Source organism: Ambystoma mexicanum, chromosome 3q (assembly GCF_040938575.1).
Source record: "Ambystoma mexicanum isolate Mex_15411 chromosome 3q, UKY_AmexF1_1, whole genome shotgun sequence".
NCBI classification, from domain to species: domain Eukaryota; kingdom Metazoa; phylum Chordata; class Amphibia; order Caudata; family Ambystomatidae; genus Ambystoma; species Ambystoma mexicanum.
Window position 1 is genome coordinate 10,790,799 of NC_090926.1, and position 13,171 is coordinate 10,803,969.

Below are 13,171 nucleotides of genomic sequence, written 5' to 3' on the forward strand. Positions count from 1 at the left end.
CAAGGAGAGGATCTTGTAACTGTCAGGTAGGAGTGTGTCAAAGCTGGTGACATAGCTGGCCGTGAACCATGTCTCAGTGAGACCGAGGATGTCAAGATCCAGTTCCTCAAGAAGGTGACAGATATCAGAGGAATGTTTGAAGGCAGAGCGAGAGTTGAGAGTTGCAATGTGGAGAAGGTTGCCATCTTTGAAGGACTTCCAGGGAGGGGTACAGATCAGATGTACGCCCTATGGAGGTGAAGAAGAAGGAGCCAGAGCCAGAGAGAGGGCAGGGTGAGAGGGTGGAGGCAAGGTAGCCGAGGACAGGGAAGAGGGGACAGCAGGAGAGGAAAGAAAGTTGATGAGGAGCAGGAAGCGTCTATCAAAGAGGTGGAGGTTGGCCTGAGGGCCTTGGACCAAGACGGTCCCATTAGCTTAGACATTAATGATGGCCTTAGAGGAGAGGAAGGGGGCCAAGAGGACATCCCAACGGGTGCCACCATTAATGGGAGAAGAGGAGAAGGGAGAGAGCACAGAGACCATATGAAGGGCCCATTGGTCAGGGGAAGGCACGGAAAAGAGGATGTCAGTAAGTGTATCCTTGGAAGAGGCACTGGTGTAGGTGTCAGCGATAGGGAGGCCTGGGTTGGAGACCAGGATATCCTTTTTAAACTTTTTTCTACCAGATTTAGTGAGGAGAGCAGGATAGTCAATGGAGAAGCAGTTAGTGAAGATAGGAGAGATAGAGAGCACCATGGAATAAGGAGGGAGGGGGGGAGACAGATGAGAGCAAGCAGACAGGGATGAAGCGGCAAGCCCTAGTTTACCACAATTACAGAGCAACAGTAACAGTAAATACGAGTTAGGTACCCAGTTTAGAGGCCACCTAAGTTTGAGAGTCCTGTGAGGGGAGAAAAAGCCCTAGTTTACCACAAGTACAGAGCAACAGTAACAGTAAATACGAGTTAGGTACCAAGTGTAGAGGCCACCTAAGTTTGAGAGTCCTGCGAGGGGAGAAAAAGCCCTAGTATACCACAAGTACAGAGCAACAGTGACAGTAAATACGAGTTAGGTACCCAGTGTAGAGGCCACCTAAGTTTGAGAGTCCTGCAAGGGGAGAAAAAGCCCTAGTTTACCACAAGTACAGAGCAACAGTAACAGTAAATACGGGTTAGGTACACAGTGTAGAGGCCACCTAAGTTTGAGAGTCCTGCGAGGGGAGAAAAAGCCCTAGTTTACCACAAGTACAGAGCAACAGTAACAGTAAATACGCGTTAGGTACCCAGTGTAGAGGCCAACTAAGTTTGAGAGTCCTGCGAGGGGAGAGAAAGCCCTAGTTTACCACAAGTACAGAGCAACAGTAACAGTAAATACGAGTTAGGTACCCAGTGTAGAGGCCACCTAAGTTTGAGAGTCCTGCGAGGGGAGAAAAAGCCCTAGTATATCACAATTGACGGATCACACTGAAGTGGTGTGGGTTAGTGGGCGAGCAGGTGGAGCTAACCAGAAAAAGGCGGACCGGCGCCTGGCGTCCCCTGCGGACACCTGCAGACACAGAGTGAGCCACAACCGTAGGAGCTGCCCTTTGCCTAAGGGCCCTTAGCCGAGGGGGCTGCCGGGCAATGGGCTGCCCAGGGGGGTTGGATTTAAGTCAGAAGGAGAGGAAGGGGAGGGGTGGTGTGGGCGGGCAGGGAGGCAGGAAGGGAGAGGGCAGAGGTGGACCAGGAAGTGAGGAGGAGGGAGGGGGCAGGGGGCAGCAGAAACATTCACGGAGCGCCAACAAAACAAAACAGTAGCAAAATAGAAAAAACAATGGAGGCTTACTGTAGCCCAACGGGGCTTGGATGGCAGCCTCACAGGGCTACAGGCGACCGCTCGATCCCGCTCTGGCTCAACAAAGAAGCAAGCGTGGAGAGCGGTCGTCACATAGTCCTGGAGGGCCTACGAAGACAGCCAATCAGAGGGGGGTTTGGGCGGGCAGGGAGGCGGGAAGGGAGAGGGCAGAGGCAGACCAGGAAGTGAGGAGGAGGGAGGGGCCAGGGGGCAGCACAAGCGCGCACGGAGTGCCAACAAAACAAAACAGTAGCAAAATGGAAAAAACAATGGAGGCTTACTGAAGCCCAATGGGGCTTGGATGGCAGCCTCACAGCAAGCCGCACAGGGCTACGGGCGACCGCTCGATCCCGCTCTGGCTCAACAAAGAAGCGAGCGTGGAGAGCGGTCTTCACGTAGTCCTGGAGGGCCTACGAAGACAACCAATCAGTGGGGGGGTGGGCGGGCAGGGAGGCGGGAAGGCAGAGGGCAGAGGCGGTCCAGGAAGTGAGGAGGAGGGAGGGGGCAGGGGGCAGCACAAGCACACACGAAGCGCCAACAAAACAAAACAGTAGCAAAATGGAAAAAACAATGGAGGCTTACTGAAGCCCAATGGGGCTTGGATGGCAGCCTCACAGCAAGCCGCACAGGGCTACGGCGATCGCTCGATCCCGCTCTGGCTCAACAAAGAAGCGAGCTTGGAGAACGGTCGTCACGTAGTCCTGGAGGGCCTACGAAGACAACCAATCAGAGGGGGGGTGGGCGGGCAGGGAGGTGGGAAGAGAGAGGGCAGACGCAGACCAGGAAGTGAGGAGGAGGGAGGGGGTAAGGGGCAGCACAAGTGGCCTACTACGGAAGAATCATAAGAAGGTGTATTATGAATATGATCTGAAGATAATTATTAAGATACAACTGGCCAATGAAAACATACGAATTGGGAAAAGATGAGATTTCTCTGAAGAGGGTTTTGTCGAATCATGTTTAGGGGGAGTATTGCAAGTATTTGGGAATGTTTTAACTGTTGCAAAACTGTATAAAAGATGTGAACTGATGTGGTCTGCTGAGACTTGGGTTAGTTTGGTCCTACAAAACCATATAACTGCTCCCCAGAAAATGGTACAATAAATTTGCTTTATGTACAACCATGTACACAGTTCTTATGTGGACCTGTTTGCGTTAAGGTGATAAAAGGCCCATCTGCACATTTGGCGAGCCATGGTAGGTGTTAGGCAGAATCCTGTGCAGTTCCCTTAGGGAGCACTACAGAAGATTAGGACTACAGGTGAGAGCAATAAATCCCCTTTGGTATCAGTCTGTACCACAAAGACTTAGTTGGTAGCTGTGGGTGAGCGGTCAGACCTATCTCAAGAGGAAGATGAGCAGTATTCAGGGTTTACACAATAGGCCTACATTACTATGGCACAAGGAAACACTGACCAAAGCTTTGTATTAAAAGTAGTTATACATTTATTTTATACACTTCTAATAAAACACATGTATCACAGTCATCAAGCAAGTTAAATTAAGTCAAAGGAAAAATATACACACTCCCAAGTTAAATTGTAGACCAAGTGAACCAGAGTGAAAACTGAGCAAAATGGCACAGTAAAAACCACACACAAGGGATACTCTGACAATTCCTTACACGCGAGGGAAAGCACACGTTATAGAGAAATAGTTTCCTACACACCCTAGCAACACTTCCCATAAGTTTGTGGACCAGTTTAAGCAAGACAGTGCATCAGTATATTCAATACTTAAATGAAAACTGAGCAAAATGGCATTTCACAAGGTTTAAAAATGGGAAGTAAAGGGTAGTTGTATGAAATAGGTGCACCACACAGTTCTAGATGTAAATTAATCTAAAGAAGGCAAGTCTAACAAATGTAGCCAGATTCAGTGGTATAAGGCAAAGGATTTAAAACACCTTTAGTGCTACCGCAAAGAAAGGGCGGCCTGTCGGAACAATATACCTTAAAATGAAGAAGTGGCTCCTGTGGTGGCGGTTGTTCCTGGTAGTTCCTGCAGTTCGGGTGATCCAGCAGAGGAAGAGAGGCTCTCGTAGTGGAGGAAGGTTTGAGTATCTGCACTACCCAGGGATGAAACCAGCCGCGGTGCTGCCCGACGAATAAAAGGTACGCTCCTGTAAATCGCGGTCCGGGTGGACTGGTGCCTGGCTATCAGGCCTCCTAGTACTGGATATGGGAGATTCGACCAAGGCAGGTCTGGGAAGGCGATTGGCAAACTGGTTGGCCCCACCAGCTCAAGGGAAGAAGGCTCTTGCAATGAATATCTTCTCTCGTCGTGTGGAGAAAAGTGGTGAGACGCTGCCGCAGGGCTTCGCCGGTGGTTCAGTCATTGCAGATGTCTTTGGCTTCTCTCCTCTTCCGCTTCTTAGTTCCAGTGGCGACGTCTTGCTCTTCCAGTCCTCAGGACCCTGCTTTTATGCAAAAAGATTCCCATTCACACATCTTAGCTGTCACTCACACAGTGGAGTGGTTATCTTGGCGGGAGACCCTCCAGCCTATCATGGTAGAGTGCGACATGGGTTGCTGAGACAACCCTGTCCAGGGGTCCTACTCACCCTCCCACACAATGGACCCACCCCAGACTCAGTGGAGCTGAAAGGAGGGCTTCTCGGAAGAAGACTGCCAAAATGACGAACAAAGGATCCCCGACCTTGGTTAGGAGTTTAGAGAAAGACATGAGAAAGAAGTTATATTAAAATTCTGGGAATAAAAACCTACCAGAGTAAAGTTAATATTAAAATACACTGGCGGTATGTTAGAAGCTGTCAGAAAAAGTGGTAGACTCGAACATTGGGAAAATCCCATAGGGAAATATTTGCGGTCAAATATTTACGGTAGTAACCACTGCCACTAGCCAGAAACCTTTGAGAGAGGGACTGTACGTTACCCACTCGAAAATGAACATAAGGGATAAACTATTAACCTTTTCCAGTACCTCCATAGTAAGATGGTTTGTACTGGTTTAGTTCATAAAAATTGACTAGTAAAGTCAATTGGGACTTTACATGCCCTAGGAAACAGTAGTCAGTCCCAGGGTATGGAGTCTATGTTTGGGGGTCGCTAAGGCACCCCTGTGTCACTGCACTGAGGGTGCTGTGTAACACATGTGAATAAAGATGGTTTCTATGGGCGTGAGAAAATCCCATAGAAATCAAACACAAAAATAGCCTAGAACACACATAGCAAAAAGTGCCTTAGAGTGGGAAAAAGAGTCTCACTCTTAGCAGGAGAAAGAAACAAACCCTTCAAATCCAGCAAAGCTGCTGGGGGACTCTATAGGTAGGGGAAATTAGCCATAGAATGAGAATTCTCCCTAACACTCGCCCCCCACAGACTAAGGGACAGGAGGATCTAATCCACTCCTGGATGAGTCTCTTACCTCTAGTTGGTTATAAACATCCTAGAGAGACCATCAGTATTTTAGTGGTGACATCCTGACCCGTGCTCAATGGTAAAATCAAACCCTTGAAGGCAGATTGACCATTTTAGCAGTTTTGGGTTTTCCCCTTTCATTTGCATCAAACATCTCAAGGGTTGGTGGTCTGTTTGAATGATGAAAGTAGATCCATACAGGTATGGTCTAAACTTCTTCAAAGCCCACACAATGGCAAAACATTCTCTCACAATAGTTGGCCACCTTGTTTCAGGTTCCTTCAGTTTCCTACTGATGAAGCAAATGGGGTGCTCCCTACCGTTCTCATCCAGTTGACTGAGTACTGCACCTATACCTATATTGGAAGCATCTGTTTGTACAATGAAGGGTTGGTGGTAGTCAGGAGCCCTGGGAACTGGAGCTTGTCAAAGGGCTTTCTTCAGGCTTTCAAAGGCCTGATTGCACTCCTCATTCCATTTGATCTTTTTAGGGAATTTAGGAGAAGAGATTACATTCAGTGGAGAAGCTACCGATCCATAGTTCTCAATGAAATTCCTGTAATACCCAGTGAGGCCTAGGAAGGCTCTCACCTAGGTTTGAGTAGAAGGGAGTGTCCAATTTTGCACAGCTTCGATATTGCTAAGCAAAGGCCTTATTTCACCACCTCCTACCTCATACCTCATTCCCAAGGTAGACCACTTTACTCTGACCAATTTGGCATGTACTTGCCTGGGCCTGTTCAAGAGCCTGCAAAACATATCCTAGGTGGTAAACATGTTCTTTCCAAGTAGGGCTGAACACAGCAATGTCATCCACGTATGCCATGCAGAAGGCCTCCATCCCATTCAGAACTTGATTAACCATCCTTTGGAATGTAGCAGGTGCATTCTTTAATCCAAAAGGCATAACCTTAAACTGGTATAAACCAACTGGGGTGGGGAATGCAGTTTTCTCCTTGGCATGGTCAGTCAGGGCTATTTGCCAATAGCCTGACGTGAGATCAAATGAGGAACTTAGCTGAACCAAGTCTATCCACCAGCTCATGTGTCCTTGGCAATGGATGGGCATCGGTCTTAGTGTCTGCATTTAGAGCTCTATAGTCCACACAGAATCTCAACTCCTTGGATCCTGCCTTTGGTACTAACACAACTGGGCTAGACCATGGACTAGTAGAGGGCTCTTCTACCTCGAGATCAAGCATCTTGTTGACCTCTCCTTTGATGTGGGTTCTGACATTCTCTGACATCCTGTAGCCCCTGCTTTTGACAGGTAAACAGTCACTAGTTTGGATATCATGTTGGCCCCAAGGGGTCAAGCCTGATGCTAGGGAAAACAGGGAGGCAAATTGATTTAACAAAACTTTGCACTCCTCCTGTTGCTCAGGTGTCAGATTAGAAGAGAGATTAACTCCTTCTATCTTCTCATCTAAAGGTTTGCCTCTGAGGAGGTCAGGTAGAGGTTCACTCTCCTCCTCCTCTTGAGCTGAAGCTAGAAGCAGAGCTCCTAGTTCTGGTCTCGAGACATAAGCTTTTAGACGGTTGATGTGAAAGGCTTTAGGAGCCTCCTTAGGATTGCCTAGGTCCACCAGATAGTTTACCTCTCCAAGTTTTTCATAACCTTGAAGGGTCCCATCCATTTGTCCTGCAAGGCCCTCTGCCTTGTTGGGACCATAACAAGAACTAGCTGGTCTTGAGCAAACTCAACCATGTTGTCCTGCTGGTCATGCCAATGTTTGACCAGAGCCTGACCTGCTTTCAAGTTATCACTTGCCTCAGCCATCATGTGTGACATTCTCCTCTGGAGTCCTGTCACATAGTCAGTGACTCTGACTAGGGTGGGGGAAGGAGCACTCTCCAACCCTTCCTTGATCAGGGCCAATGGACCGCTGACCGTATAGCCATAGAGACGTTCAAAGGGACTGTAACCTACTCCCTCCTGAGGGACTTCTCTATATGCATAGAGAAGGCATGGCAGTAGAAGATCCCACTTTTTCTTAAGGGGGTCCTCCTATCATGCTCTTCATGGTTCTGTTAAACCTTTCTACCAACCCATTTGTCTGGGGTGGTATGCTGTTGAGAACTTGTAGGTAACGCCACAGTTTTTTCACATGGCCTTCATGTAGTGGGACATAGAATTTGACCCCCTGTCGGATATTACCTCCTTAGGAAACCAAACCCTGGTAAAAATACCAAGGAGGGACTTAGCCACAGCCAGAGCTGTAACAGTCCTCATAGGAATTGCTTCAGGGAACCTAGTAGCATGGCCTACTGCAACAAGTATAAACCTGTTGCCTGAAGTAGTTGGAGGATCAAGGGGACCAACAATGTCGATTCCTACCCTCTCAAATGGTACTCCCACCACAGAGAGAGGCACTAGAGGTGCCACGTTCTGTGAGCCACTTTTACCAGAGGTTTGTCAAGTGTGGCAACTCTTGCAATACTTATCTACCTCAGCCCCCATTTTAGGCCAATAAATGTAGAGAGAGAGCCTTTCCTTGGTCTTCTTGAAACTCAAGTGACCAGCCAGAGGTATCTCATGGACTAGTTGCAAGAATTGGAGTCGGTTTGCTTGAGGCACTACAAGTCATTTATAGTCCCCAGGGGTTGACTCTGTTGGTTCAATATAGAAGAGGCCATCTTCCGAGTGTAACCTAAACTTCCCAGACTCTTGCCCTTCAAGCTGAGAAGCTGCCTGGTGGCGAAGACCTACCAGAGTTGGACATTCTCTTTGTCCCTTACTGAAGTCTGCCCTGTTGGGGCCCCCTTCTGCCAGTAAAGACTGCAGCTCAGGATGTTCCACAGGATCAATATCTCCAATGAGTTTGTGGCCTCCTACTAGATCTGAGTCCTCAGGCTCTCGTTCAACCACACAGGGTTATACCTCACTCTCAGCCTCAGCTGGAGGAGGAATCACAGGTGTGATTTCTGACAACCTAGGAGATTTCCTGGTTGGCAGCACTGGAGTGCTTTCTGCTGGTTTCTTCTTGGAAGTCTTGCGTCTCCCTTTGCTTCTGGTTGCTTTGAAATAGCAGTTAGTAACTCCAGTGGTGCAGGAGTGATTTCTTTTTCTATCATCTCCTCAGGAGAGCCCCTCAAGGTCCTCTCCCTTGCAGGTCTGGTAAGCTCCTGTAATCTCTTACTAGGAGGTCTGGGAGTACTTGACACTACTCCCAGGTCTTTCAGATCATTGCTGAACAGCACCCTTCCTGGTACTTCAGATTGTACACTCACAGGTATCCTGACAGTCATTTCATTGCACAGGATGAGAGGTGGTAATTGGGGAAGTATCTGCACAGGCCCTCCAGCTAACTCGGTGAGGCGTTTGGGTGCCGTAGCAACATCCTCCACCTTGAAAAAAGATTTGTCCACCACAGTTATGATGGCCCCAGTGTCTCTAATGGCAGGTGTCTCCTGACCATTGACTAGGACACTGTCTTTATAAAACTCTTTAGTATTAGGAGGGATAGAATTATACACATCTAAATTCAGTTTTTCCCACAACCCTAGAGATACTAAAGATACACTAGCTGCGACTCCATTGGGATCTTCAGCTAGTAGTTGAAATTTTCCACTGGCCATTTGTACTTCCTCCTCTGGAGCGAAGGCTAAGGAGACAGTGTGGACCCCTGAAGGTTTACCCTTACATATGGGACCCCCTTTCACATGATCAGTAGAGCCACAAACATAACATTTTCCAAATGTCTTTATGAATGGTGGCTTGTTCTGACCCCCTTCTGGCATGGGACCTGAAGGTACACTAGCCTGATTAGGTTTCCCTTGTGGCTTACCCTTAGAATTTTGTGTGGGGCCCTCTTTGGAATTGGAATTATTTGAATTCTCTTTGTTGTCTTTCTTTGGCTGCTTTCCCTCATAGTTTTTCTGAGTTACCCCTGGATCCTTGTGAGTAGCCATGTTGGCAACCCATAAGTCAGCAGCCTTAGCTACTTTCTTAGAATCCAGTTCTTTAGAATCAGCCAAGTGCTGTCTGAGCTCAGTAGAGCATACATCATAGATAGACTCAATCATTACAAGATTTCTCATTCCTTCATAAGTGTTAACTCTATAACCCCTAATCCATCCCTCTAAGTTCTTCAAACACTCATTCACCCAAGTAGCCCAAGGGGTACTATCATGCTTTTTGAGGGTCCTAAACCTCTTAAGGTACTGGGAAGGATTCTTCCCAAATCTAGCTATCAAGGCTAGCTTTACACATTCAAAATCCATCCTATCCACCTCCACCAACTCCATTACCACATCAGATGCAACAGGGGGGAGCCTAGGGAATAACCAGGGGATCAATTGATTCCCTGTGATATCCTGGAGCCCATGATTGTATTCAAACATAGCAAGCCAATCTAAATACATCCAACTTAGGTTCATACATACCCACAATCTCTTTAGGCATCTGGGGTCTTTTTGGACTGGAAGATCTAGAGGATTCGGGGAGAGAAGCATTTTCCAAAGACAATTTCTTCATCTCAAGCTCATGGTTGAGCTCCATTTCTTTGAGCCTTAGTTCTTGATGCATCTGTTCAGTTTGGGCACTAATTCTTTTGAATGCTAGTTCAAGTCTCATTTCTTTAGGGAGATAAATTCAGGGCTTAATGTGGGACCTGGTAAGGGTCCAGTAGCCATAAATTGAGACCTTTGAGCAGGTAGAGGGCCAGAGGGGGTGACATTGTCATTCTTCTCTTCCTCATCTGTTTCAACAATAACATCTTCAACATTATTTTCCTCAAGGTTTGCTACATTTGCTGGGGTAGTGGGCCCTACAGCACCACTATCCAGACTTTGTTTCTCTATCAGTCTATCAATCATTTATAATGTCTTGCCTTTGACAGGAAGACCTTTCTGTCTACACAGATCCCTTAAATAATCAGCAGTATTAGTAAGGAGGGTCTCCTGGATGTAACTTTCCATATTTTTGACTTCTGTTTAAAATAAACTTGTTGTGATAGTTAGCCTTGTGGTTATTTGAGGTTATTTGAATCAAGGTACTAGCAGAACTCTAAAATGTAAATCCAATACATTTATCCTCACCGCTGTACACCAGTGTTAGACAGAATCTTGTGCAGTTCCCTTAGGGAGCACTACAGAAGATTAGGACTACAGGTGAGAGCAATAAATCCCCTTTGGTATCACTTTGTACCACAAAGATTTAGTTGGCAGCTGTGGCTGAGCAGTCAGACCTATCACAAGAGGGAGATGAGCAGTATTCAGGGTTTACACAATCGGCCTACAGTGCTATGGCACAAGGAAACACTGACCAAAGCTTTGTATTAAAAAATAGTTATATATTTATTTTATACACTTCTAATAAAACACATGTATCACAGTCATCAAGCAAGTTAAATTATGTCAAAGGGAAAATATACACACTCCCAAGTTAAATTGTAGACCAAGTGAACCAGAGTGAAAACTGAGCAAAATGGCGCAGTAAAAACCACACACAAGGGATACTCTGACAATTCCTTACAAGCGAGGGAAAGCACACGTTATAGAGAAATCATTTCCTACACACCCTAGCAACACTTCCCATAAGTTTGTGGACCAGTTTAAGCAAGACAGTGCATCAGTATAGGCAATGCTTAAATGGAAACTGAGCAAAATGGCATTTCACAAGGTTTAAAAATGGGAAGGAAAGGGTAGTTGTATGAAATAGGTGCACCACACAGTTCTAGATGAAAATCAATCTAAAGAAGGCAGGTCTAACAAATGTAGCCCGAGTCAGTAGGCCTCTGCCAGAGTCAGTGGTACAGGGAAAGGGCCCAGGAGCAAAATGTTTTTGTAGCTGCAGTCAAGTCTTTGGTTAACAAATTTGAAAAGGTGGATGCAGAAGTTGAAAAAGACAATGTTAAGAGAGAGGGGCAGCCAACCCAACAGGTAGGTAAAGGATTTAAAACACCTTTAGTGCTACCGCGAAGAAAGGGCGGCTGGCGGAACAATGTACCTTAAAATTAAGAAGTGGCTCCTGCGGTGGTGGTTGTTCCTGGTAGTTCCTGCAGTTCGGGTGATCCAGCAGAGGAAGAGAGGCTCTTGTCGTGGAGGAAGGTTCGAGTTCCTGCACTACCCAGGGATGAAACCAGCCGCGGTGCTGCCCGACGAATAAAAGGTACGCTCCTTTAAATCATGGTCCGGGTGGACTGGTGCCTGGCTATCCGGCCTCCGAGTACTGGGTATGGGAGATTCGACCAAGGCAGGTCCGGGAAGGCGATTGGCAAACTGGTTGGCCCCACCAGCTCAAGCGAAGAAGTCTCTTGAAGATGAAGATCTTCTCTCGTCGTGTGGAGAAAAGTGGTGAGACGCTGCAGCAGGGCTTCGCCGGTGGTTCAGTCATTGCAGATGTCTTTGGCTTCTCTCCTCTTCGGCTTCTTAGTTCCAGTTTTTTTTGTTTTAGGAAGGTAGACTTGGAGTGCGGTTAGGAAATAAGTTGAGGTTGCAGAATTGAGAAAGTGAGAATGTTCTTTTCTGCAAACCCCTTTTTAAGGGGTGAGAAAAAACTGGGTTGCCTTACAAGCTTCTTTGCGAAATTCTCATATAGCTCGCTACGCAATCATTTCTTAAGAATAAGGCTGAACCGGGTACATTGTGGACAAGTACTGGAAAGGCGAAAGCAAGAAGACAGAGCAAAACAGTTATGCACAGTTTGTATCAACCCAGCAAAGCAAACACTTAGGCATCTGCTGATGGAGTGTGAAGGGACATGGAATTCATGCCTAGCACTCTTTGGGAGTTTTGTGCGTCACGAAGAAAACCTTATCGCAGAATTTTTTTGGGACAGATTAACATCGGGCTGTAGCGCCGCATTAACATCCGCGGCGGTACGAGATTTGAAAATCTGTGTTATTATTGCTTAAAAAATTTATGTTCTTTCTGTAACCTCATTTATGGAAAGTTTGAGCTTAAAGAAAAAACTAGGCTCTGTTAAGCATGTCGATGGTATTCTGAGCGAAGTGTAATGCTTAGATTAGCCTATGTTTGATTGAAATGTTGTATTTTATTGAAACATAATTTGTTTTGTATCTGTTTTAATCATTTTGTAAAGACTCATCGAATCATAAACAAAAAAACAAAAAAATCATTACAAATTAGTTGAGATTGCAGAGCTTGGAAAAGTAGATGTTTTTGACAGAGTGATTGAACTGTTCTCTGTTGTAAGTCCTGTGTATATATCTTTCGCCTAGTTTGATATTTTTGAGGTGTGATGGGGTACCTTACACCGCATGCCTAGAGTGAGGCGTGTCTGATACCCTTCAGTTTACTTGTCTGGTTGCCTAGATACCTTTCTGAAGTAGGCCTTGACATTCTTTTCTATTTGCCGTGCAGGCAGATCCCCTCCGCTCCATTTTCTTGATTAGTCGAAGTAGTAAAGGGAAACTTTGTATAGTCAGGCAAAGGCGGTTTTGTAATAGAGAGTGAGAGCAGTGGTGCTATAGTGGAAAGCTTTGCGCCCCTCCTTTGCTCCAGTGGTGGGGATATCTCAGAGATATTGGCCAGCAGAGAGTTTTTATTTAATAAGATGCTGGCTTCTGTGTATGAGTGAAAGGTAGAATTGGAGTAAATAGTGAAGTGAGGTAATTGCGGTATAGACGAGTACGGTGAATGAGTTTGAAGGGTGACTAAGGAATTGGGTAAGGGTAAAAGGGGAGTTCTTGGGTGAAAGACTTTTGTGCCGCATGTTGGGCTTGGTATCAGATTTTTTGTGAAACTATTTTTGATAACTTGAGTTGGAGTATGGAGAATCCATTGAGTCATTTGTGCCATGTCATGCCCAGCTATGAGGCGAAAAAGTTGAAGTATCATAGAGGATGGCTGCGGGAGAGTAAGGGTAAAATGATCAACTTTTGGCCTGTTGAGGGAACCTATGATATGGGGCTACTGGAGAATGTACTGCGAAGCATAAGGGCTAGAAACTGGAAAAGTGGCTAAATGTCTTAGAAATTTGGTGGATGTATGAAAAGGGCAGGAAAAGCCATAGT

The 13,171-nt window shown here is 46.3% G+C and overlaps 1 protein-coding gene across 3 annotated transcripts in view; it reads right to left on the reverse strand.

The window, feature by feature from the left end:
- CACNA1I (calcium voltage-gated channel subunit alpha1 I) overlaps positions 1-13,171 on the reverse strand; it is a 1,993,092-nt gene that overhangs the window by 713,154 nt on the left and 1,266,767 nt on the right. The gene's annotated exons all lie outside the window — the stretch shown is intronic.